The 22,441-nt window shown below is 42.9% G+C and overlaps 2 long non-coding RNA genes across 2 annotated transcripts; one reads left to right on the forward strand and one right to left on the reverse strand.

Annotated features, from left to right (window-relative positions):
• Nucleotides 1-670: 670 nt before the first annotated feature.
• LOC128324612 (uncharacterized) lies at nucleotides 671-8,909 on the reverse strand. The gene is made up of 5 exons (XR_008306984.1): nucleotides 8,782-8,909; nucleotides 8,412-8,647; nucleotides 8,096-8,156; nucleotides 7,629-7,677; nucleotides 671-2,311 (listed from the first exon to the last, which is right to left on the reverse strand). It is a non-coding gene; the product is annotated as an uncharacterized LOC128324612 (long non-coding RNA).
• Nucleotides 8,910-15,548: 6,639 nt separating this feature from the next.
• Nucleotides 15,549-22,105, forward strand: LOC128325137 (uncharacterized). Its single transcript, XR_008307278.1, has 3 exons — nucleotides 15,549-15,686; nucleotides 20,491-20,539; nucleotides 22,030-22,105. It is a non-coding gene; the product is annotated as an uncharacterized LOC128325137 (long non-coding RNA).
• Nucleotides 22,106-22,441: the final 336 nt, after the last annotated feature.

Consider the following 22,441-nt stretch of genomic DNA (forward strand, 5'->3'; position numbering starts at 1 on the left):
CTGGCCAGAGCAAGCAGCCACCGGCCACACTGGGAGGGCAGGTTCCCGAATGCCAGCCCAATGTCTTGCAGTGGTCTGGGGCCCCCTGGGCGATCCCCGATAGAATCATAAAAACATGAATTTTTAGACAGGTTTAACTCCTTGAACTGCTACTTTTAGAACAATCTGCTGTTTAAAATGCTGTTTTGGCCCTCTGTCCTTTATGTTGTTAGTGTTTTTAATATCTGGGTTGGTCTTATTTTCTTACAACAAAATTATGTTGTAATTTTGGAAATGTTTTGGTAAGCGGTGAATCCATACTGAGTAATCTAAATTATTTAAGTGGTGTATAATAATTTTTAAGAATAAGTAAATACTCTACTCTAAATTTAGAGTAGATACTCTAAATTTGCAGAGGAGGATTAATGGGTGTGCAGAACATTCTTTTCACAGAAGAAAACCAATAAGCATTTGCTTATATATAATTTTATGGATTATGTTCAAAACGTTTGATCTGACAGCAAATGTGAAGACCTCCACGGTGATGACTTGTCCTGCAATATATGATGATTCAACTATTTAATACAAGACTTGACTTTACAATAAACCACAATTTCTTAATATCCCCAGTGCATTAAGAGAGTATAGCAGAGCCTGCATAGTCTATATGGGGGAAGAAAAAAACCTTTGCACGGGTAGAGTTAGACTAACTTCTGGAATGCTGCTATCGGGACACTGTAATCTTGGGAACAGTCTAGTGCCAGAGCAAAGAAAGCATCATCTTCATCTCACTTTTGCTTGCTGTTCTATGTGATGTGCAGAGGCAGGAAACTGAGAACAGATGATGCAACTAAGGAAAACCATCTCCTTGCTCGCATGCCTTATTAATTCTTTCCCTTATTAGCATCCTGGCTGGCCTCAGGAAGCTCAAGGAGAAGAATCTTTTCCTCCCATGTGTCCCTGCTTCATTCCCTCCCCCTTTGGCAGCTGGAAGGAACTTAGATCAGCTGGCCAAACTGACAGGCATACAGCGAGCACAGAATAAGTTCCACATCTCCAACCAACTATGGTTAGCAGCCACCATGTTCATAACAATTATTTATTTAACACATTTATTTGACAAATTTCTATACTGCCCAAAGCTCACATCTCTGGGCCAAATTATACCAATTACATTCATGGGAACGTTCAAGCTGCAAATGTGTTTGTTTCATATTTGATTATTTTCAGTATTTATATCTTTCCCCCAAAAAATGGTCCAAGGAGGCAAACAAATAAAAACATAGTGGCTGATATGCCCCGCAGCATAATGCAGGCAGTGCAGACCTGTCTCTGACACACTTTTGGGCCTCTGACTGAATACAAAGGGGAATAAGCCCCATTGAATTAAATGGTATTGGCTCCATTGAGGTGGGCAGCTGCCCCCGCCCCTGCTCACTGCTACCCATGATGTCACACATGGTGATGCCATGGCATGAGAGATTTACTCCAGTACAGCTGGATTGCAGGTCACCATTACCAACACAAGTAGCACATGACCTGCAATCTCACAAAGGTAAGTTGTACCTGGAACAGCCCTCTTGCACAACAGTGTCGGCATGTGTGTTAGAACCCCACAGCTGTGTGGGTTGGTCTGCACCACCTGTGTTGCACTGTAGGATACGCCAGCCACTGTCATAAAAGACAAATCAACTCTCCACAGCAATAACAGTGTAACAAAACCAGTAGCAACTAAACATTCTAAATGCAATGTGTGCATTAAAAAATGAAATGTATTTATGCAACAATTCATTTTGGGAATGTATGCCTTTCATAAGTACATTGGCCATGGCTCCCTCACAGGACTGGTTCCAGGTGATGCACATGGATGTCCCTCATCATCTGCTGGCTAAAAATGAGAGGCAGTATTGACGCTTTTGAACTTCGGTGCTGGAGAAGACTTTTGAGGATACCATGGACAGCCAGGAAAACAAACAAATGGGTCATAGAACAAATCAATCCAGAATTTTCACTTGAGGCAAGTTGAAGGAAAGTTGAAGGAAAGAGAAGACGAGGACGACTGGCAGCAAGGTGGATGGACTGGATTACGACAGCAATGAATGCACCACTGTGAGACCTTAAAGGCCACGTTAAAGACAGTTCATCCTGGAGAGAATTTATCTATGTGGTCGCTAAGAGTCACACTGACTTGACGGCACTTAATCAATCAATCAATCAATTGTCCAAACTAGCCCAGCACTGTTTGAAAGGGGATGAGGGGGGGAAATGGCTTTGCGGCTATTGTGCCACATTAAGATTGAAGTGATGGTGAGACTTACCTTTCTTGAAATCCCTGAAAACACAGATAAATTATAGTGATTAAAATAAAAAAAAATTATCAGTCAAGTTACTGTGCAGACTTCACTTATATCGAATGAAATAATTAGGAAAATACTGGGAGCTCTTAAAATGTACAAGATCTTTATGAGCTGGTGTTCATTATTACAGATTTATGTTCCACAGCAGGACAGTTCCCCTCAAGCTTACAAAATAAATTGTTTGCATTCTCAGATATATTCCTTGGTGAATGATAATCCAGTTTTGAATCTCACAAAATGTGCTGGGTTATTCTCTTGGAAATGGAAGTCATCATAAATCCATTCACCTTGAGTAATACTAAATACTGGTGAAACCAAGATTATCCATAATCCTTCTTTTCTCTTAAAACTTACTAAAGGGGCCAAAATAATAACTAGGCATTCACTGGAGCTTCATATATTTAAATAATTACTTAGCAAAATGTAGAAAATACCAGAGAAATTTTGTTTCCTTGCAGACAATATGGAAATATGCCAAACCGAATTTGTCTGAATAGATATATATTTGAAATAATTGCCGAATCAGTTCTGGTTTTACTGGATTCTAGTAAGCTTCTTGAAAGAGTAATATTTTAAAGTTAATGGCTAACATCCACATGTTGTCAATGGACTGCTATGTTTTCCACAGTGTTCTTTATTAAGAGGCTTATGAGCATTATGCTTCACATATTTCTAGCGAAACATCCATTTTGCTGGCACTGGAAGAATTCTGTGAATAAAAGGCATAACTCCCTCTTTGCTTGCTGTATGAGTGGCAAGCAAAGTCTGTAAAGTAAGAAGAATTTATTGTCTGTAAAGTAAGAAGAATTTAACTGATGTGAGCTACTTCTTCAAACTCATGCCAAAATTCCAACTCAGAAGTCGTGTTCATGTAGGAATTTGCACTAATCTTCTCATATGCAGACTGTCTTGTGCATTTCACTCAGTGTGGAGTGTGCATTTGCTGGGAAGTCCAAGTGTACATTCCTGGCACATCTGCGTATCGCAAAGCTCAAATGTGCAGAATTGTCACACATTTCAGCTACCTGTGAAATTCCAGTTGCTATAATTGGGTGACTAATTCTGTGTTGGAATGTGTGTAGAAGCCCCTAACTGCCCAAGAAATATTTCCCATACACTTCTGATAAAATGTCTGTAATCTGGCATGCAATTTAAATACCAGTTGCAGGGGAGCAACAGCAGCAGGGAGGGCACACGCTTAACTCTTGCCTGTGGGCTTCTCAGAGGCATCTGGTGGGCCACTGTGGGAAACAGGATGCTGGACTAGATAGGCCCTGGGCCTGATCCAGCAGGGCTCTTCTTATGTTCTTAACTGAGAAGTCAAAATGAAGAGACTGGATTACATACTGCACAAAGTATGTCAGCTGTAGTTGCACAATTTGTGTAATGGTATAAAAATTGTGTTTTGTAAAAATGCAAAATTTGCACAAATTGCATTACATAAGAGTAAAGCCCATTAGAAATAATGAGCTTACTCTTGTGTTACTTTTGTGTAACACAATTTGCACAAAGTTTGCATTTGTGCAATCTGAGCAAATTGTGTGAGCGCAACGTCACTAGATGGATGCTCCTCCACTCCCTTGGTCACAAGTAAGGTATAGGTTGTGTAAGCCCTTGTTTGTAAAGGGATGTGCCCACAATTTGGCCACCAAATCGCATTTTGAGCACATCCCTAATGGCTGACTAGTGTCCTGCAGGCCGTAATGCTGACCTTCATGGAAAATCACCATGTAGAGACAAGTGTTGTACAAGTGTTTTCTGAATGAATGGAATGCCCATGTGTCCTTGTTCCAATCATTCTGAAAATAAACAGGCTGAGGCATGAACGGGATCCATGGGACTGAATGTGAGTGGAGGGCATTTTTTAATTTAGTTCCTTCTATAACTTTTTAGAATTGAAACTTCTGCTTAAGGAGACTGCTGCTTTACCACCACATATGCCAGCAATGGCAAAAGTTTCAATGCGCAGCCAGCTGCCTCGTGGTATGCACCATAACTACACTGGGATACAGCAAGCCAACACAGTTATGGGTTAAAAAAAAAAAGTGACACCAGAAGATGTTTGTACATTGAAGCTCCTAGTGTCAACAGAGCTGATGGCATGCATATATATATATATATATATATATATATATATATATATATATATATATATATATATATATATATACACACACACACACACACACACACACTAGCTGACCCCGCACAGAGCATCTGTGCAGTTGTGCCCTGAGCCTGTGGCATCCCCCCACCACACAATGCTGTTGCTTGCTCTCTCCCCCCACAGCTCGCTCTCTCGCTCCCCCCAACAGCTCACTCGCTCTCCCCCCCACAGCTCTCTCTCTCTCCCCCTGCAGCTCGCTCGCTCGCTCGCTCGCTCCCCCCGCAGCTCGCTCCCTACCTCTCTCCCTCCCTCTCTCCCCCCACAGCTCGCTCGCTCCCTCTCTCCCCCGCAGCTCGCTCGCTCCCTCTCTCCCCTCGCTCACTCCCTCTCTCCCCACGCAGCTCGCTCGCTCCCTCTCTCCCCATGCAGCTCGCTCGCTCCCTCTCTCCCCCTGCAGCTCGCTCGCTCCCTCTCCCCCCTGCAGCTCGCTCGCTCTCTCCTCCCGCAGCTCGCTGGCTTCCCCTGCAGCTCGCTCACTCCCTCTCTCCTCCCGCAGCTCGTTTGCTCCCTCTCCCCCCCGCAGATCGCTCCCTCCCTCTCTCCCCCCCCACAGCTCCCTCCCTCCCTCTCTCCCCCACAGCTCGCTCGCTCCTTCCCTCTCTCCCCCATAGGTCGCTTACTCCCTCTCTCCCCCTGCAGCTCGCTCGCTCCCTCTCTCCCCCCGCAGCTCGCTCGCTCCCTCTCTCCCCCTGCAGCTCACTCCCTCCCTCCCCCTCCCCCCAACTCTGTGTGTGTGTGTGTGTGTGTGTATGTAATCCTACATATATAACATGTCAGTATCCTCCAAATGAGTCCCCAAATGGATTGCTCTGGGCCCAAATGGGCCCAGGAATGAACCAGACAGGAGTTCTGAAAATGAACAGGGCTCACAAGGTGAATAGTTTTCATGCACACCCCTAATATAGAGGAATGTGCATTTATTTCTGCTTCAGTTTAGCCAATAGTTGTGGAATTCCGTGGTAAACTGCACTGACTTCATCTGACTTCAGAAGGTGCAGCACGTTTTTCTTTGACCAACAGAAAAGCTGGCCTTTCCTACTCTTCTCATTGGTTGTGTCTGGTTCCACACTCCTGCTTTAATCTTCAGCCATTATCAATATTTGACAGAACTGTCTATCAGATGGATAAGGATTTCCAATTTTTAGCCTACTAAAGAACTTTAATACTCTCTTGAGCGTGGGGGGATGCAAATAAGATCAACTTTTTGTAATCAGTGGGGTCCACTTTTGGAATTTTGGAAAATTTGATATGGATTTGAATGTTTACTTGCTTAACCTGCACAGAGCATCTGCACACTAGTACTTGATTGCTCCCCTCACCCCACCACCTCAGCCCCCTCACCTCAGAGATTTCTCCACCCTCATCTGAGCTGTGCTCCTGCTCCTCCTCATCCTCCATCCCATTGCTTCCATCCCCCTCACCCCTCTTGGCCAGCACTGCCAGCGCCGATTGGCCAAACCGCAGGCCCCTAACCCCAGAGACCTCCTCACCCTCACCCCGCTTCTGCTCCTCCCTGCAGGAGCAGGAGAAACAGCGGCCTCCTCACTGCTGCTGCCATAGCTGCTCATTACTCTCAGGCCACTGACAGGCCCAGGCCCATCCCTCACCCTTCCTTCTCTCTCTCTCTCTCTCTCTCTCTCTCTCTCTCTCTCTCTCTCTCTCTCTCTCTCATCTACTCGCTTTTCCCCTCCATCTTTCTTCCCCTTCTATCTGTCCCCCCCACCCCTCCTGATGTAACTGGTCTTGTTCAGCTTGTTTCCTCATCTAATTCACACAGTGGCAGCCTCCTTCTCCTGAAGAGGCTCTTTCCTCCTTCACAACCCCTCTCTTTGCAGACCTCCTACCCACTAACAGTTGCATTCCAACTGACCTTCACCATCACAGGCCCCTCCTATCTGCATATGGAATCCCCACTGCCCAATCACCATGGTGCTTCTGCTCTCACAGGTTCCTCCTCCATATCTGCATATGGAATCCCCACTGCCCAATCAGGTGCTTCTGCTCATGAACTCTCATGAGAGCTGCCACACACAGGATTAGCCACGGGTATGCCTTAGTGAAATATATATAAAGAAAATACTAAGCTGCTATTATGAATGTATTAATGTATTAGTTTTCATATGGCTATGTGGATATGATTGTTTGTGCCCACACAATGGCTTAGGTCTGAGTTGTCTTAGAGAGCACCTTCTTCTGCATGATCCCCACCACACGTTAAGATCATCTGAGGAGTTCAGTTACCACCAGCTTGTCTGGTGGCGACTCAGAGGCCAGCCTTCTTTGTAGCTGCTCCTGGGCTGTGGAATGCACTCCTAGCAGAAATCCATAATTTGAATTCATTAATGGTTTTCAGGAGAGCCCTTAAAACCTAGCCTTATAGATTGACCTGGCCTTCCAGAGTTTTTAAATTGTTTTAAATGTTTTAATTGTTAATTGGTTTTATGTTGTTTTTATAGTTTTTGTTTTTAATTGCTAATTGATTTTAATTGTTTTTATTTTAATGTAAATCACCCTGAGCCATTTTTGGAAGTGCAATGTATAAATCAAATCAACAAACAAACAAACTGGTGCTGCTGCAAGCCATGTGGCATTCTGGAGGCTGGGAAAATGCATCCTGGCCTTCAGATATCCCACAATGTACTGTGCAACTGTACTGAGCACAAAGTACTGTGATCTGAGGGATTCCCCCATGAGTCGGGAGCTTTAGGTGCCTGGCTCTGTGCCTGCTTGGCTGTGTGCAGCCTGAGCATACACATGATCTTGTACTTGAGTAGGGCTGCTTCTGTGAACAGCCTCAGTATTTTCCTTTTGGCTACTATCTGTTGAAGAGTAAGCACTTATAGTGATCAAACTGTAGCGAATGGATGGACTACTCTTTTTAACTTAAAAAAAAAAATCCTTTTCAATCTGTCAAACAAACAACCCAAACCCAACTAAAATGAAAAAATGGATGTTTATTAATGCTTTAAAGGTTGTTTTTAGATTGTGAACCACCCAGGAACTTTTTTGTATGGGGCAGTATAGAAATGTACTAACTAACTAACAACCATTATAGGTGTTTCAATGATAAGTTTAATCACTGAAAGAGACCAAGTAGCCACTTTCATTAGCAATAAAGGACTTACTTCATAAGGGTCTGTTTCCATGTTGGTGTTGTTTCACATTTCCTTCTTCCTGAAGCAAAACAACAATTCTGGTATTCTTTACCTCATGCCAGACTTTTTGTTATGAGTGTATTGTTTTCATAACCTTTTGGGAAACCATGAATTGTTTTATGCTTTTCAAACCAAGCCATTTCCTGCGATAAAGATTGCCACCACCATCCCCATCCAGTCTCTGTACAAGTTTGTTTCCATACAAGACAAAGGTGTATTTTTACTTACCTTGGGAAAGTATCTCATTTTCTCTGGAGAGAACAGATAGATTACAGTTACTTGTAGACTGGAAAATTACCTTTCAATATGCAAAACAGTAATCAAAATGGTTAGATCAACATTTAACCATGACAGATGTGTTCTGTGATTAGTTTGAAAAGACCAGTGGGCCAGAAAAGAAACCAAGTAGCTATTTTCTTTGTAAAGAAAGGACTTACCTCTTAAGGATTTACCTCCATGTGGTGGTGACCACCTGCGACCTTTTACACTTGCTGCTTCCTGAAACAGTGCAACAATGTTATCATCGGACTTTTTGTTATGAATTTCTTGCTTTCTTAAATTGATTGAAAACCATGCATTTCAAGTCAGGATCAAGCCATTTCCTGATAATAAAGCACATTGTGATAGTGTTGCTTCTTGCCCTCTAGGAAAGAAACCAAATGGCTGCTTTCTTCAGCAATAAAGCACTTTGTGTTGGTGATATTAATATCACCACCCTTTTCCTGAAGCATTGCAACAAGTTATGTTCCTTACCTTGCATCACGATTTTTGTTATGAATGTATTTTCTTAAACTTGGGAGAATCTATGGGGTTTTTCTTAGCTTTTCCAGGTGATTCTCCCCAAAAGATTGTCTTATTGTCGTCCATTTGTCTGTAGTTTCCTGTTCAAGTTGATCTATTTCCAGGGTGAAGATACTTCTCCAGGCAACATAGAAGAATTTTCCCTACCATCTCTAGAATTAAGCCTTGGCAAATGTTATTTACAGAACCTAGCAAAGAAAGGAAGTGAAAGAATTTGGCATTTAGAGATCCTGAAATACTTGTTCATCTTTTGGATGAACATGGTTTCAAACTATCTCCAGCCATTACAAATTCCTGTCCTAGAATTAAAGATACTTCTTACTTGGCAGCCTTCCCACTCATTTGTATATTTAAAAGGAGCACAATTGCTATGCCATGATGATCCCATCATGTTCTTGGGATAGGAGGATGAGAACCAAGCTGCTCCTGTGAGATGTTTCTTCTTCTGCATCCTCCATATCAATGAGCTTTAGCCAATAGCCATCACCAAAGAGACAAAGAACACATCATAATAGAGAAGCCACAGGTGATGTCATAATTGCCACCTGCGGAGGTGGGGGCAAAGTGTCATCTTTCAGCACTGGAGAGAGATGCAGTTTATGTACACTTACCTACACTGCAAACATGTACGTGTTTATACCCCTCCTATCCTGGGAATTCTAGTTTGGGGAGAATGCTGATAATCCCCAAATCCTAACACATAACACATTCTAATGGGATTAAGAGCATGAGATGGTAATGTCTGAGGAGGTTTTTGAAACTAGGAAAGTATTTTGGTGCACTTAATAGTAGTTGTTTGGCATATACTCCTCTTTGAATGGGAATCAGACTTGTGGGTTGGTCTAGGTGCACACTAACTGGTGCAGGATGCTGCTGTGGAGAGCAATCAGGGAAATAATTGTAGATCAAAGGGAAGAAATGTGAGATGAGGGACTTTTCTATGCATGTTTCTTCCTTCCTTGGTTTTCCATTTGCATGAACAGGAACAAAAATTTCCATGGTTTTCACACTCCTGGGTTTCATATTCATGCACATAGAAATGTCTTTTTGGTTTGCTATGAGAATGAATGTCAATCCCTATCTACTTTCTTCTTCTTCTACTACAAACAATATTTATATACCACACTCTTCAAACACAGTTCTCAAAGTGGTTTTACACAGAAAAATAAAAGACCCATGGAGCCTTATCTTTAGCAGAGTTGCCTTTTCAATCTGTCCTATGAAAAGAGAAATTTTTCACTGGGTGGACATTTCTCCCTCTCTGTAGAAGAGAAGGGGAAGCCAGACGAATATATTTTTCAGTGCTTCATACTGTTCTGTTCTCTCAGATTCCAAGTATCTTGGGATCTCAAATTTTGCAAGTTTTCCTTCTGCAGAACTGAATCTTCTGTGTTGAAAAGATCTGCTTTGAGAAACGAACACCATCAAAGCATATCTTTTCTAACCACGTAACAGAGCTGTGTGGGTGGCTATCAGCAACTATAGCACCTCTGGATTTATGGCTAAGCAAATGCCATTGGCTCAGAGATAAAGGCATGCAAGCTGTTGACCTGTTGCCCAACAATGTGCGTAAGTTCTATAATTGAAACATGGAGTTCACTCAGCTGTAGAAAAAGGTACAGTGGTGCACATTCAGAGAGAATACCTCCCATGCTTGAGGACTTAAGAGTACTGCTATCATTTTTGCTGAACAGCTATTAAAAATCCATGCAGTTCTCTAAGTCACTGTTTAGAAATGGAGGGTGAAGAGAATCTCCATATGTTTATAACACTGGAGAAAAGCTGTGCAGATAGGAATAGGCATAGAAGATGACCAAAAGAGGGATATGAGCATGGGCTTCAAGTGGTTGGCAGTAAAATTGCTCCCCTTTCCTAATCTGACAATATACCGGTGGGGTATTGCCTTCATAGAACAACAGTCCAGGTGTGCATAGTGACAGGATTAGAACTAGGAACACACAGTTCTGTGTACAGCTTCCCAGATGGTATGCCACCAGTGCTATAGGCTGGAGTCTCTCTCTAGGAAGTCAAGGGTTCCCAAGAATTTTAGTGACTTTTACCTAGTGTAGTAAAAGAGTTTCTACCAGGCATGGAGAGTGGCTTGAAGAACTGCTCATCAGGAGAGGAATCTATCTTACAAACAGAACCTTGAGGAGCCGGGGGAGGGGGGCGTGGTTGAAATCTGTTCGAATCTGTTGAAGGAGCTCTGGCAGGAATCTCTGAGGAGAAAGGAGAGCTGGTCTTGTAGCAAGCATGACTTGTCCCCTTAGTTAAGCAGGGTTCACCCTGGTTGCATATGAATGGGAGACTTGATGTGTGAACACTGTAAAATATTCCCCTTAGGGGATGCAGCCACTCTGGGAAGAGCAGAAGGTCCCAAGTTCTCTCCCTGGCATCTCCAAGATAGGGCTGAGAGAGATTCCTGCCTGCAACCTTTAAGAAGCTGCTGCCAGTCTTTGTAGACAATACTGAGCTAGATAGTTTATAGTTTAGATAGATGGTTTGTCTCAGAATATGACAGCTTCCTATGTTTCTATCTGGGCGTTTTCCAGATTAGACCCTGAAACAGGGGCATGTCGGATCTCGGAAGTGTGCTTTCACACTTCCTGCATTGTGACACCGCAGTCCCTATGCAGACAGTAGGGTGCCGTTTACATTGCCAATGCTTTGTCTCGAATTTAATTGCTGCGATATAGAGCTAGGGCATCATATATTCGGTGTAAGAAAGTTGCTGTTTTTTCAGGTTGTTAGTTGCTGCAAGACTGCTCTCCCTGATGTTTACGTTTTCAATGTGACTTGCCTGAATGGAGGCATTTTGCTGCTGTTGAGCAGCTAGTCTGGAAAACGCTGAAGTTTCAATGGGAAGAGGAGATACTTCTGTCCGGTCTCAGTAACTTTTCAATTCAATACCTTTTTCATATGGACACTTCTGGATTGATCACTGTATGTAACATGCTAACGGGGGTGGGTGATGGGTGGGTTCCAAGCCTTGAGCATTTATTGATTATTACTGATTGTTTATTTTCAAATAAGATCTGTTTTAATTTATACATTTATTTTGATGCAAGCCTTTTCAATGTAAACTTGTTCTTCTTTTCCAAGAAGAGCCTTTTATACCAAACCTTTGTATTATAATGTTTATACAGGTGGCCCTCCTTATCCATGGTTTCAATGACCACAGTATCTGAGGACGGATCTTAGAGACCCAGTTTCTTTATCTGCTGTATAAAAAATAGGCTAAAATTCTACTATTGGCAGTTTTGAGTGGCCAGAAATGACCTGGAAATGTCTTCCAATGTCATTTCTGGCACCATTTTACAATGCAGAGCCATTTTGTGGCTTTGGGGGGGGGGGGTTCGGGGGCATTGTCGTAGAGCTGGGTACCTAGCAAGCAAGGTAGATTACTTTTTTCTCTAATTTAGGGTCTCCCCCTCCCCTCAGTTCTAGCCTTTTTGTGTGTGCAGGAACCATTCCCCTAGAGGTAAGGTTTCGTTATTTGTGGTTTCTGTATTCACGCCTATAGGCGAGAATGGAACTCCCGCAAATAACAAGGGCCACCTGTATTAGATTTGTTAGACAATAAAAGCTATGTAGAAAATAGGAAAAGAGCCCATTCTTATAATGTCCAAACATATATGTTTACCACCCCCAACTGCTGATTTATTGGAACCTGTACATTTCCTAAACCAGTGAATAAAATCAATCAATTTGTGTATTCTAGTCGGTGTATTCTAAGTAACAATGATACTTAGTACTGACATAGCTCTGCAAATTATTTGTTAAGCATTTGCAAGTATTATGTAATTAAGTATTGCCATAATCCTATGAGAAATTGGCTCATATGATTATTCTTATGCAAAAACCTCTGAGGCCCAAATATGATGAGATGTGTTTATAGAGGGATTGTGGGCATGGCATTAGAAAGGAATAATTCTCATTTCTTGCCCTGTTTTGCAATCACTGTGATTAATCAGCAAAACTTAGCACTCAAGGTGGCATCTGCACATGTTCAGACACCATTTCTGGCTGGGAACAGGGAACTTCCTGTTCCTAAGCAAACGTAGCCGGCAAACAGAGAGCCCAGCTGCTCCATACAAACAGTGTCACTCTCGGGTGGCAGTGGGCAACGGAGCTTCAATGGAGGGGCAGGTAAAACCTGCCTTCCTCCTTTTAAAGTGCCGGCTCTCTGCTTCCCCAGATGTGCACACTTTGTGCACAACCCTAGTAAGAACTAAACACGTTCTAAAACCAAGCTCCCGTTCTTCAAATGGAAGTGGTCAAATAAAACATGAAAAAGATTGTTCTTTTGACCAATTGTTTAATTTGCCAGACAATGCGGAAAAACTCTCCTGTTGGAAACACATGGGGAATGATATCTTCCAACAATATTTGGCAGTTTTCTCGGGTACTGTTAGATAGAAAGTCTGGATGAGATTCACCACGAGAAGAGATTCACCGCTTTAAAAGGTGTAGGGATGTGCACGGATTGAGGACGCCTAACCGTCACCACAGGAAGCCGCACGTAGCGGTGGAGAGCAGGTAAGGATCTGTGCCCTCTCCCATTTTTAAAAGATCCTGCTCGTTGCTCTCCTCCCCACGGCACTGAACCTGTTTGGACCTTGTCCAAACTAGTTTGGCCTCGAACCTGTGCATGAACAGGTTAGTGCACATCCCTAAAAAGGGATGCACGTCCCTTAAAAGGTGCCTTTTTAATCTATCTATCTATCTATCTATCTATCTATCTATCTATCTATCTATCTATCTAATTAATTTATACCCTGTCCAAACTTACATCTCTGGGCAGCTAGCAACAATTAGCCGTTGAGTAAAATTAGTTTTTACTCAGCAGGGGTAGCTTAGTTAGCTAACTGCTAACTTCTCACTGACACCACTGCTGCCACCACATGAAGGAAGCAAGCCTCACCTGCCGGGCCCACCTATCTGTGCTCCTGCATCACGTGGCTCTTCAACCTGCCACTGAAGCAGAACCTCCATTCTGGTTTCCCCACTGGATGGATGGTAAGTAGGAAGGTGTTCCGAGCAAACAAAATATTGTAGCTGCTCCCCAGAACTTAGGACACCACAAAAAATGCAAAAAACATTGTTTGGTCCCCCCAAATAGTCTCTATTCCTCCTAATGCAAAAAATGTTGATTCATCCCCCAAATAGTTGCATGCCCTCTATAAAAGTCCCTAGTTGGCAGCCCTATGTCTCTTTCAGGTCTGTTCTAAATTTTTCATGAATTGTTTACTATTCTTTAGTTTAATTCAGCCTTTTGCTGAACACTCTCTCACATACTATATGGTTGGTAGTATATAGTCTTGTGCTCTAACTCAATAGTTTTTGAACTGTCTACCTTCCAGGAATCTTTCCACATTGACTTTTCTGCAAAGAAACTCTTGTGTGTTGCAGAGGTTTCTGGGGAGTGTTCTAGCTGGAGTGTTGCTTGATCTCACTGTTTGCCCTTTTGAAAAGAGAATGCAACCTAGAAGACCTCTAAGACTGTGACTGACCATGGAGGGGAAGATTGGAACTTCTAGACAAGCTATCTTACAGAGAAGCTTGTCCACCATTGCTGATAATGGTGCTTGTTCTCATTAAGGCAGGGATTCTCAAACTTAGAGCTTTGGATGGCTTTGTAGACCAACAACTGACCCAACTTTAAGAACTCCTGACCTGCATGTTCCCTAGAACATTGTTAAGCCACTGTTCTATTTGGATATGATCTGTTTTAAACAAAACAAGGAGGGGGGAAGGAAGGAAGATAAATTGTTTATACCATCTTGTGAGATATATTTGAATTGTATGATGAATCTGAAGTTAGGTTCCACTCTACTGGGCTCTTTCCAGATTCCACGCTACAACAATTTCACTGCATGTCTGTTAAGTGTGCTTCCGTACTGCCTGTGTTTCGACATTGCAATCCCCAAGCTATCAGTGAGGGTGTTGTTCACATTTCCAATGCCTTCTTTCAGGTTTTATCTTTGCGTTACAGTGCTACAACGTTGCAAAAAAAGGAAAAAGTGTTGGAGATGAACTTCCAGTGCATCGACCTTTTGCACCAACTGTTCTAATGACCACTAGGGGCATTGGGAGTAGAGACAGTGAGTCAGGGTCTCCCTATCTGTCCCTACTCTATGACCCCTGAACTGACTCTGCAGCACTTCCTGTGCTGAGTCACAATCCTTCCTTTCCTCCTAGAGAGCAGATGGAAACATCTCTCTCTCTTCTTACCTATCCACCATGTAGTCCTTTAGATTAGAGATAGGTCTTTCCTATCTAAGTGTATTTAACTAATAAATGTTTAGTGTTTAGTCACACAAGGATCTCCATGTCTTTTCTCTAAATAGCTGCAATATCCAAACCATCCTCTGCTACCTACACTGTAACTGGAGTGTGTGCTCATTCCTTAGTGCTCTGCTGTTTTACCTATTGTGGGTAAAAATCAACAACCTCTAACAAAAAGAGCTGTATTTTCCAGTTGTAGGAGGTTTGCACAAGTTAGAAAATATTGCTCCCCCTGCTAGTGGGAGCAATATTTGTGCAACACCCTTTATTTACAGTTTCAATACAATCCTATCAAGCCAAAGTAAACTACCGCTGTTGTAGCGTCTAATCTGGAAAGCGTCCTGGAGAATGTCGAACCTGCCAAACTGATGTATCTGTTATCAGAGGCTGTTCTCACAAGCAGCCAAGACCAGCCTAGGGCAGCAAACCCGCCTAGGGAGCACTCCTCATAAACGAGGTTAAGGGGCAAATGCTCCCTTATCTGCGTTTACTTGATCATGTGTCAGCACTGGCTGCTCATCTGGGCGTGTGATCCGCCCACCCAGCCACTCTATCCAGATCATCTGTGGGGAAGATAAGCTGCTGCTGCCTTCCCCACTGCCTGCCTGTTGCCCCACTCGCCCGGTCATGAGAATGACCTCTTCATGTGTTTGTTACTCAATGAACATGCTTTGTTAAGAGCTCTGTGTCTGCCTGGAGTTATTCTGTGTGAGTACTACACAAGATCTTACACATATCACAAGACTCTCAATAATTCTTTTAACTGAGAAGATGTCACTTCTGTTTCTACCAAGCTGGAATAATAAAACCCCATTTGGAGACAGACTTGGAGACTATACATGGGATAGCTGCCTGGTTTTCTATAACAGGAGAAGTTCACCATGAAGAAGGAGATGGTGGCAGATGGTTCTTTGCTCAAGGACTGGGTGTTTCAAAATGGTATGTTCTTGGAAAGGGCCTTGAGTGTGCCCCTTTGATGGAGGTTATCGGAAGGCCATGTGTTTGTAATGGATAACTCTCCCAAAGAAAGTGTTCATGGGCAATGGCAGGTTGTATACTTTAAATGTCTTGCAGATGGTGGCGGGTATCACATATACTAACAGCAAAATGCCCACAGCCATTTGGCTTGTAATGGAATATGCTACAGATTCTTACAGTCAAGCCAGATAGATGCTTGTTCAGCGTTCTCTGCCTGAGGTGCTGCAACATATCAAGTCTGAAGCCATTGTACCAGTTCAGCATCTGACATGCTTCATCTTAGGTATTTGTTTGCTGATGCAACAATTTTTAGTTTGCATAATGAATCACACTGTCTAAGGCAGGCCTGCTCAACATAGCGCCGCCCGCCCCCCCGCTGTTTTTGGACTACAACTCCCTAAATCCCCAGCCACAGTGGCCAATAGTCAGGGATTATGGGAGCTGCTGCAGGTGGACAGAAGCTGAGCAGCCCTGGTCTAAGGCCACAATCCTACGTATACTTACCTGAGAATAAGACCCATTGAACAAAGTGGGACTTACTTCTAGATAAACATGGATATGCATATCATTTTAAATGGAAGTATTAAAGTTAGTTTGTTGATTGGACTGCGTGATTCTTAGGATCTGGATATGTTCTGTTTTCATGCAGTTTATATTGTGATTGCCCATTCAGCAATAGACTTATCTTGATCTGACTTGACCTAACAATTCATCTTGCAGCAAATATGACTTACTCTAGTGCAGTTGCCACTTGTTCCATAATGGGACATTGGAAGGATGCTGTAGCAGTTACTCTCAGACAAACTCATGTAACTTCTTAGAAATAAACTAGTGGCCACACAGAGGTTACAACCGAATTTCCTTTTGTGACAGCAAATACGGGTGGGGGGGCAATCTAATGTATCTAATGTATCGATATCATGATGTTTTTAATTGTTAATCATTGTTTTATGCTTTATAATTTTTGTTTTAATTATTAACTGATTTTAATGGTGTTTTAATGTAAACCGCCCTGAGCCTTTTGGAAGGGCGGTATAAAAGTTTTAATTAATAATAATAATAATAATAATAATAATAATAATAATAATAATAAATGAACCCAGCCAGATGTTTCTCATTGTTAGCCATAGAATGCAGCATTTTGCCTGCTATATGCAACAAACCTGTGTTTGCAAATGTGGTTCACTGAATCACAACCAATGGGTTCCCAGCTCTTAAAGATGCTAGTGAGACTAAGCAATAACTTGCCAACCATAATTTTCTTTCAAGATCTGGAAGAACCAGTGACAAGGAAACTTTCTACACCTGTTGTGGTGTGTGTGTGTGTTCCACTGGGAGAAAAGGGAAAAGGGTATAAGTCTTGGATTCAGAGGGAAGAAAGCCCAAAGGTGGACAATCTTTAGTGAGGAAGGGGATAAGGTTATGAGAAATCCTCTACAAACTCTAGCCGTAACCAGACATTACATTTTGTGTGTGTATATGTGTCCTGTACAAATGTATATGTTTTTGTGTGAATGACTGCACATCTGTTCATTTTGAAAAGGAACCTGGGTACAGGTTCCCTCAAATGCACGGTTCATCTAGGAAGTATACTACTGCATGTGCACTGAACATAAGATGTGAATAGTTGTATGTGTGTCCAGATCTGTACACGCACACAGATTGTACACATTAGAAAGTGATGTCTGAAGAGGGCTTCTAGGTCAAAAGTTTTTAAAATGTTTTCCAGGGAATTCTGGATTCCTTAGAAGCTACAAATTTCTCCGGCAATGTGCAACTGAAGGGAAGCACTGGATGAGGTGCTTCACATGACATGTGCAAAGTGCCTGATGGGGTTCTGCGGGGAGAACTGGCTTAGCCCGCTCTCCCTGCAGATGAGCAGCTGCTCGTAGCTGGGCGGCTGGATTGGCCGCCCACACGGCTGCCGGCTCTGTCATGGAGCCAGCGGGGGTTGCAGGGATCAAGGGCCGTGCAGCCCCCAGAAGTTCCAGGATGCTCTGTGCGAGCACGTGGGGCATCCTGGAGAGACCCCCGAGCCTGGGAGGCTGGCTGCAGCCTCTCAGTTGGGGATCTACACATGTGTTGCCGCGTGCCGCGGTGACACATGAGCAAATAAATGAGGCTAACAAAATGCTCGCTCCATTAACCTCATTTAAGGGGAGGGTCTTTTAGGCGGGCTAGCTGCCTTGGAAGCACTGGGCTAGCTTGCGAGCCCGATGGTTCCCCTGATCGACATTAGCCCGCTTTCCGTCGATCATGGGAATAGTCTCAATGTGTTTTAGAGCACACTGTATGAAGCCTAACAGACCTGGTCAGCACTCTAGGTAAACTGGGTGAGTGCCCTAGAGAGTACGCCCAGAATCCTTTGTAAGGTGCAAGGATTCCATGGAGCCTAGCACATTACAGAAGACTCCGAGTAAAGTTCTAGGGTGCATCTGTCATTCAAGTGAGGTATTTGTCGGGTCTCTTGGTTCTCACTACACTGCTTCACCATATACACTGATATTGCTACCTAGAATTACGGTTGTCAACTCACCAGGAAAAAAAACAGTTGGCTAATATTCGGAAACTGCAGCTAGTGCAAAATGCGGCAGCTAGGATTTTATCCAGAGCTGTCCGCTGGGATCAGATTGCACCCATTCTGAAAGAGCTGCACAGGCTACCAATTTGTTTCCAGGTCCAATCCAAGGTCCTTTAAAGCACTGGATATCTGAAGGACTGCCTGCTCCCATGGATTTCTGTCTGCTTGACAAGATCATCGGAGGGGGCTTTGCTCCGTGTGCTGACGGTGAGAGAGGCTCAGTTGTCGACCATGTGGGACAGAGCCTTCTCAGTCATTGCCCCGAGGCTTTGGAATGCTCTCCTGGCTGGCATCTGCTCCTCAGTCTCATTGGCAGTTTTTAGGGGGGAAGTAAAGATGTGGCTCTTCGCCCAGGCTTTTAAATTAAAGTATTGCTTTTACTGCTGCTGCGTTGTGTTTTATGTAGTATTGTTTTTAATGGGTTATTAAATGTTTAAATAGAGATATTATATGTATATTTATATTATCTGTACTTTTGTATTTTAAATATGCATTGTTTTAATTATATTGTAAACTGCTTCGAGATTATTTTAATGAAAAGTGGTATATAATTTGAACAATAAACAAACAAGCAGCTGAAGCTTTTCACAGCATAGTGATAAGTGTTGGTCTCCTCACCTAGAACACACTTCTGTGACTGTGCATTAAAGGGTCCCCACACTGTAGTGGTGCTGCATAATACTCCATCAAATCTCCAATCTGGAGGGGCACTTCAGAGACTCAGCTGAAGAGGTTTCCTTGCCTATGTCATACATTGAGGCTATTCCCACGATCGACGGAAAGCAGGCTAAGGGAGCTTAGCCCACTTTCCATCAATTGTGGGAACTACCAGGCTTGCGGTTGAGCCTGGTGCTCCCAAGGCGGCTAGCCCGCCGAGAACCTCTCCCCTTAAATGAAGTTAACAGAGCGAGCACTCCATTAACCTCATTTCTTTGCTTGTGTCACCGCAGCGCCTGGCAACACATGAGTAGACCCCTGACCAGGAGGCTGCAGCCAGCCTCCCAGGCTCAGGAGTCTCTCCAAGATGCCCTGTCCGCTCATGCGGGACATCCTGGAACTTCTGGGGGCTGCGTGGCCCCCGATCCTCACAGCCCCCGCTGGCTCTGTGACGGAGCCGGCAGCCGTGTGGGTGGCCGACCTGGCCGCCCAGCTATGTACAGCTGCTCATCTGCGGGGAATGTGGGCTAAGCCTGCTCTCCCCACAGAATCCCGTCAGGCACTTCGCACGTGTCGTGTGAAGCGCCTCACTGTGTTCATTCAGTCAGAATGAAAAGGACATTTGGACATGGGTGGTTGCTTTTGTCCCGCTTTTGTCCCTTCATTGCCATTTCTGGTGCCAAACCAGGAAAACAAAACACAATAAGCCATCTCTGAAATATCTAGTAGTAATACGCAGCTGTCTTATATTTGGGTTAAGATGGTCTATTCTGAGCCGAAACGGTAGTACTGATTTCTTGTACTGATACTTTTTAGCTGTATCAAGAAATATTTGGTGAATTAAGATATCTCCTTTATTTATACATAGATGCAGACTTCAGTTAGTTCTATTGGATCAAACTCTTATCGATTGACCTTATTTCCTCCCGATCTGACCTCGCCTGACTGTTTTGGTTGTGAGGTAGCAAATGTTCCCAGATACTCAAATATTCCTGTCAGAATGTATCTTTCAAGGTCAGCATGGAACAAAAAGCTGTACCTTGGGGGAGAAGAGATGCCAGTCTTCTGGAATTTCAAAGCAGACACGTCCAGGGTTTATAAAAGCAAACAGCTTAGGTCAGAGTTTCATTCTTGGATCATTCCAAGTCAACCTTGCCAGAGTGTATAAAAGCAGAGAGCTCATCTCAGATTTTCATTCTTGAATTGAGATTTGGATTTCAGTGCACATGTCATGCAAATGAATACCTATGACAAGTCACCTACTTACAGAGATTAGTCAGTTTCAGTGTATCAAATCTGGAAGCTGTGCCTTAAATAGATGAAAGATTTGTGTTGTATAAACTCCACATGTATTAACTGCTTGCCTAAGTACATGTCTACCGGTGGATATTTTGTTTTATAGTCATTTTCTACAGGATCTCGACTTCCTTTATTTTGTTTGCCTCTTAAGTATTCTGTGCTCAACAAACTTTGTACCATTTCCATTAAAGCATTCATAATTGTGTCTTAACTCGTTGCTTTATATAGATGGCTGAAGGAATGTGATTGTATCCATACCTAAGAAAAGATTTTACAGGTAAGCCACTGTGTTTGGAACCACAGATTGCTCTTCTGCATAGCACAAAATTCTGAAGCTTTCTGTCATACTAAATTTAAAATAAAATAGCGGCATGTACACACATCTCAGTGTTAAAAAGACCACAAAATTTGTCTTTGCATTTTGCTATTTTAACTTTGGCAGCTCTTCCAATATGGACCTGGCTCTTGTTGGGTTTCCATCCATACCTATCATGCTTTCCATATCATTGCATGGATCATAGTGAAGTGAAAGGCATATGACAGCCTGGCTTGTTGGCTGCAACACACCACCAAGACCTTGGCACCCTTATGTCAAAACACAGTGTGACATGCCTTCAAATGTACTGAGAGGCATGTTACATATCATCAAATATTGGACTCCCTCTCATATTTTGAGGAATCAGCATCCAGGGTTAAGAGTCTTCTTGTAGACTAATGATAATCAAAAGTTCTTGTGTATGTGTGCTGCTAACTAGCATTTCATATTTCTGCACAGGCTAGTGGCAACAATTTATTAATTATTTATTTAAAATATTTATATCCCACCTCTCCAGTACAATACTACTCAGGGCGACTCACAACAGTAAAACAATAACAGTAATATAAAATCTAACACAATAAAACAAATAAAATACAAAGTAGAATAAAAACAAAACAAAACAAATTACATTTTTTAAAAATTTTAAAAAACCCATCAGGTTGGCATTGCTCTGAAACCATGTTCATAAAATAACTGAGAAATCAGTCAATTAATTAGGTTTTAATTGATTAAAATGCTCCATTCAGCTAGGTGCCTCTGGTTAATCAGGCAGCAGTAATTTAATACAAAAACTTTGGTTGCGATACATTAGGACAGTTCACATGACAATCTGAGGATAGGTTGGAGGGTTAGAGAGTTCCGACCTCATTAGCAGCACATGACCAGAATCTCTGTTTGGGTCAAGAAACACACAATCAAGCTAGGCATGCTGTCCATTGTCAAAATTGGGACTTGCAAGCATAGAACATTCTCTGAAGCCTAGAATGGCTTCCCAGCATGCTTTGCATTCCCACAGATTGGAAAGCCTCATGATACCAACAGCTGCCTTCTGATTTGCCATGAAGAAACAGGAGGCATACCCAGCCCTGCTTGCTTCAGGATCATAGAGTGTGCTTTGCAGAGTGGCATGTCCATAGAAGGCAGCCCCTGTAGCCCTAGCTCTCTGTTGTTTCCACACAAGGCCGGACCTTTTGGGTCCCTGTGGCTGGGTAGAAGAGGTGAATGGGTTCACACAGAGAAACAAGGTAGGAGATCTCTCTTCTCCTCTTACCTAGGTTAAGAGCAGGGTAGGAAAGCTGGGTTAGCCTGCTTTGAGGAACCCGAGCTGGAGGGATTTTTGTGAATTCACACAATCATGTAAAACCAGCATAACCTGCCTCCTACCCTAATTTTGATGATTGTTTTAACTAGCCTACTATCTTGTAAGATTATTTCTTTTTCTCTCACAGAGGAATGCTTCTAAGAGAGTGCCTGCTGTGACTTGTGCCTGCGTCATCTAAAAACTAATAATAAAGTATATTTTCATCAGTTACATTGTTCTAGTCTTACACAATGATGCAGATTTAGGAATAAAACAATATATTCAAATTCGTATGACTGATTGACTAAAATTTCTTTTATCAGATGACAGTCCTAAAAAACCCAGAGTTTTTCCAAGGGGGACTAAAATGTATGCATGTGCAATGAGAACCCTGCTTTGCCATAAGAAGTTTTACTATTGTACAACTTATAGCCAAACCAGTGAAAAAGTTCCTGTTTCCCTTACTGAAAGATTCCTTGCCCCCCTGCTCTTTGAGCGATATTCTGTAGGGTGCATAGATGTTGGGTGTAATTACTTATATAGCAGAGTATTTCAGGAGC

Source organism: Hemicordylus capensis, chromosome 4 (assembly GCF_027244095.1).
Source record: "Hemicordylus capensis ecotype Gifberg chromosome 4, rHemCap1.1.pri, whole genome shotgun sequence".
Lineage (NCBI taxonomy): Eukaryota > Metazoa > Chordata > Lepidosauria > Squamata > Cordylidae > Hemicordylus > Hemicordylus capensis.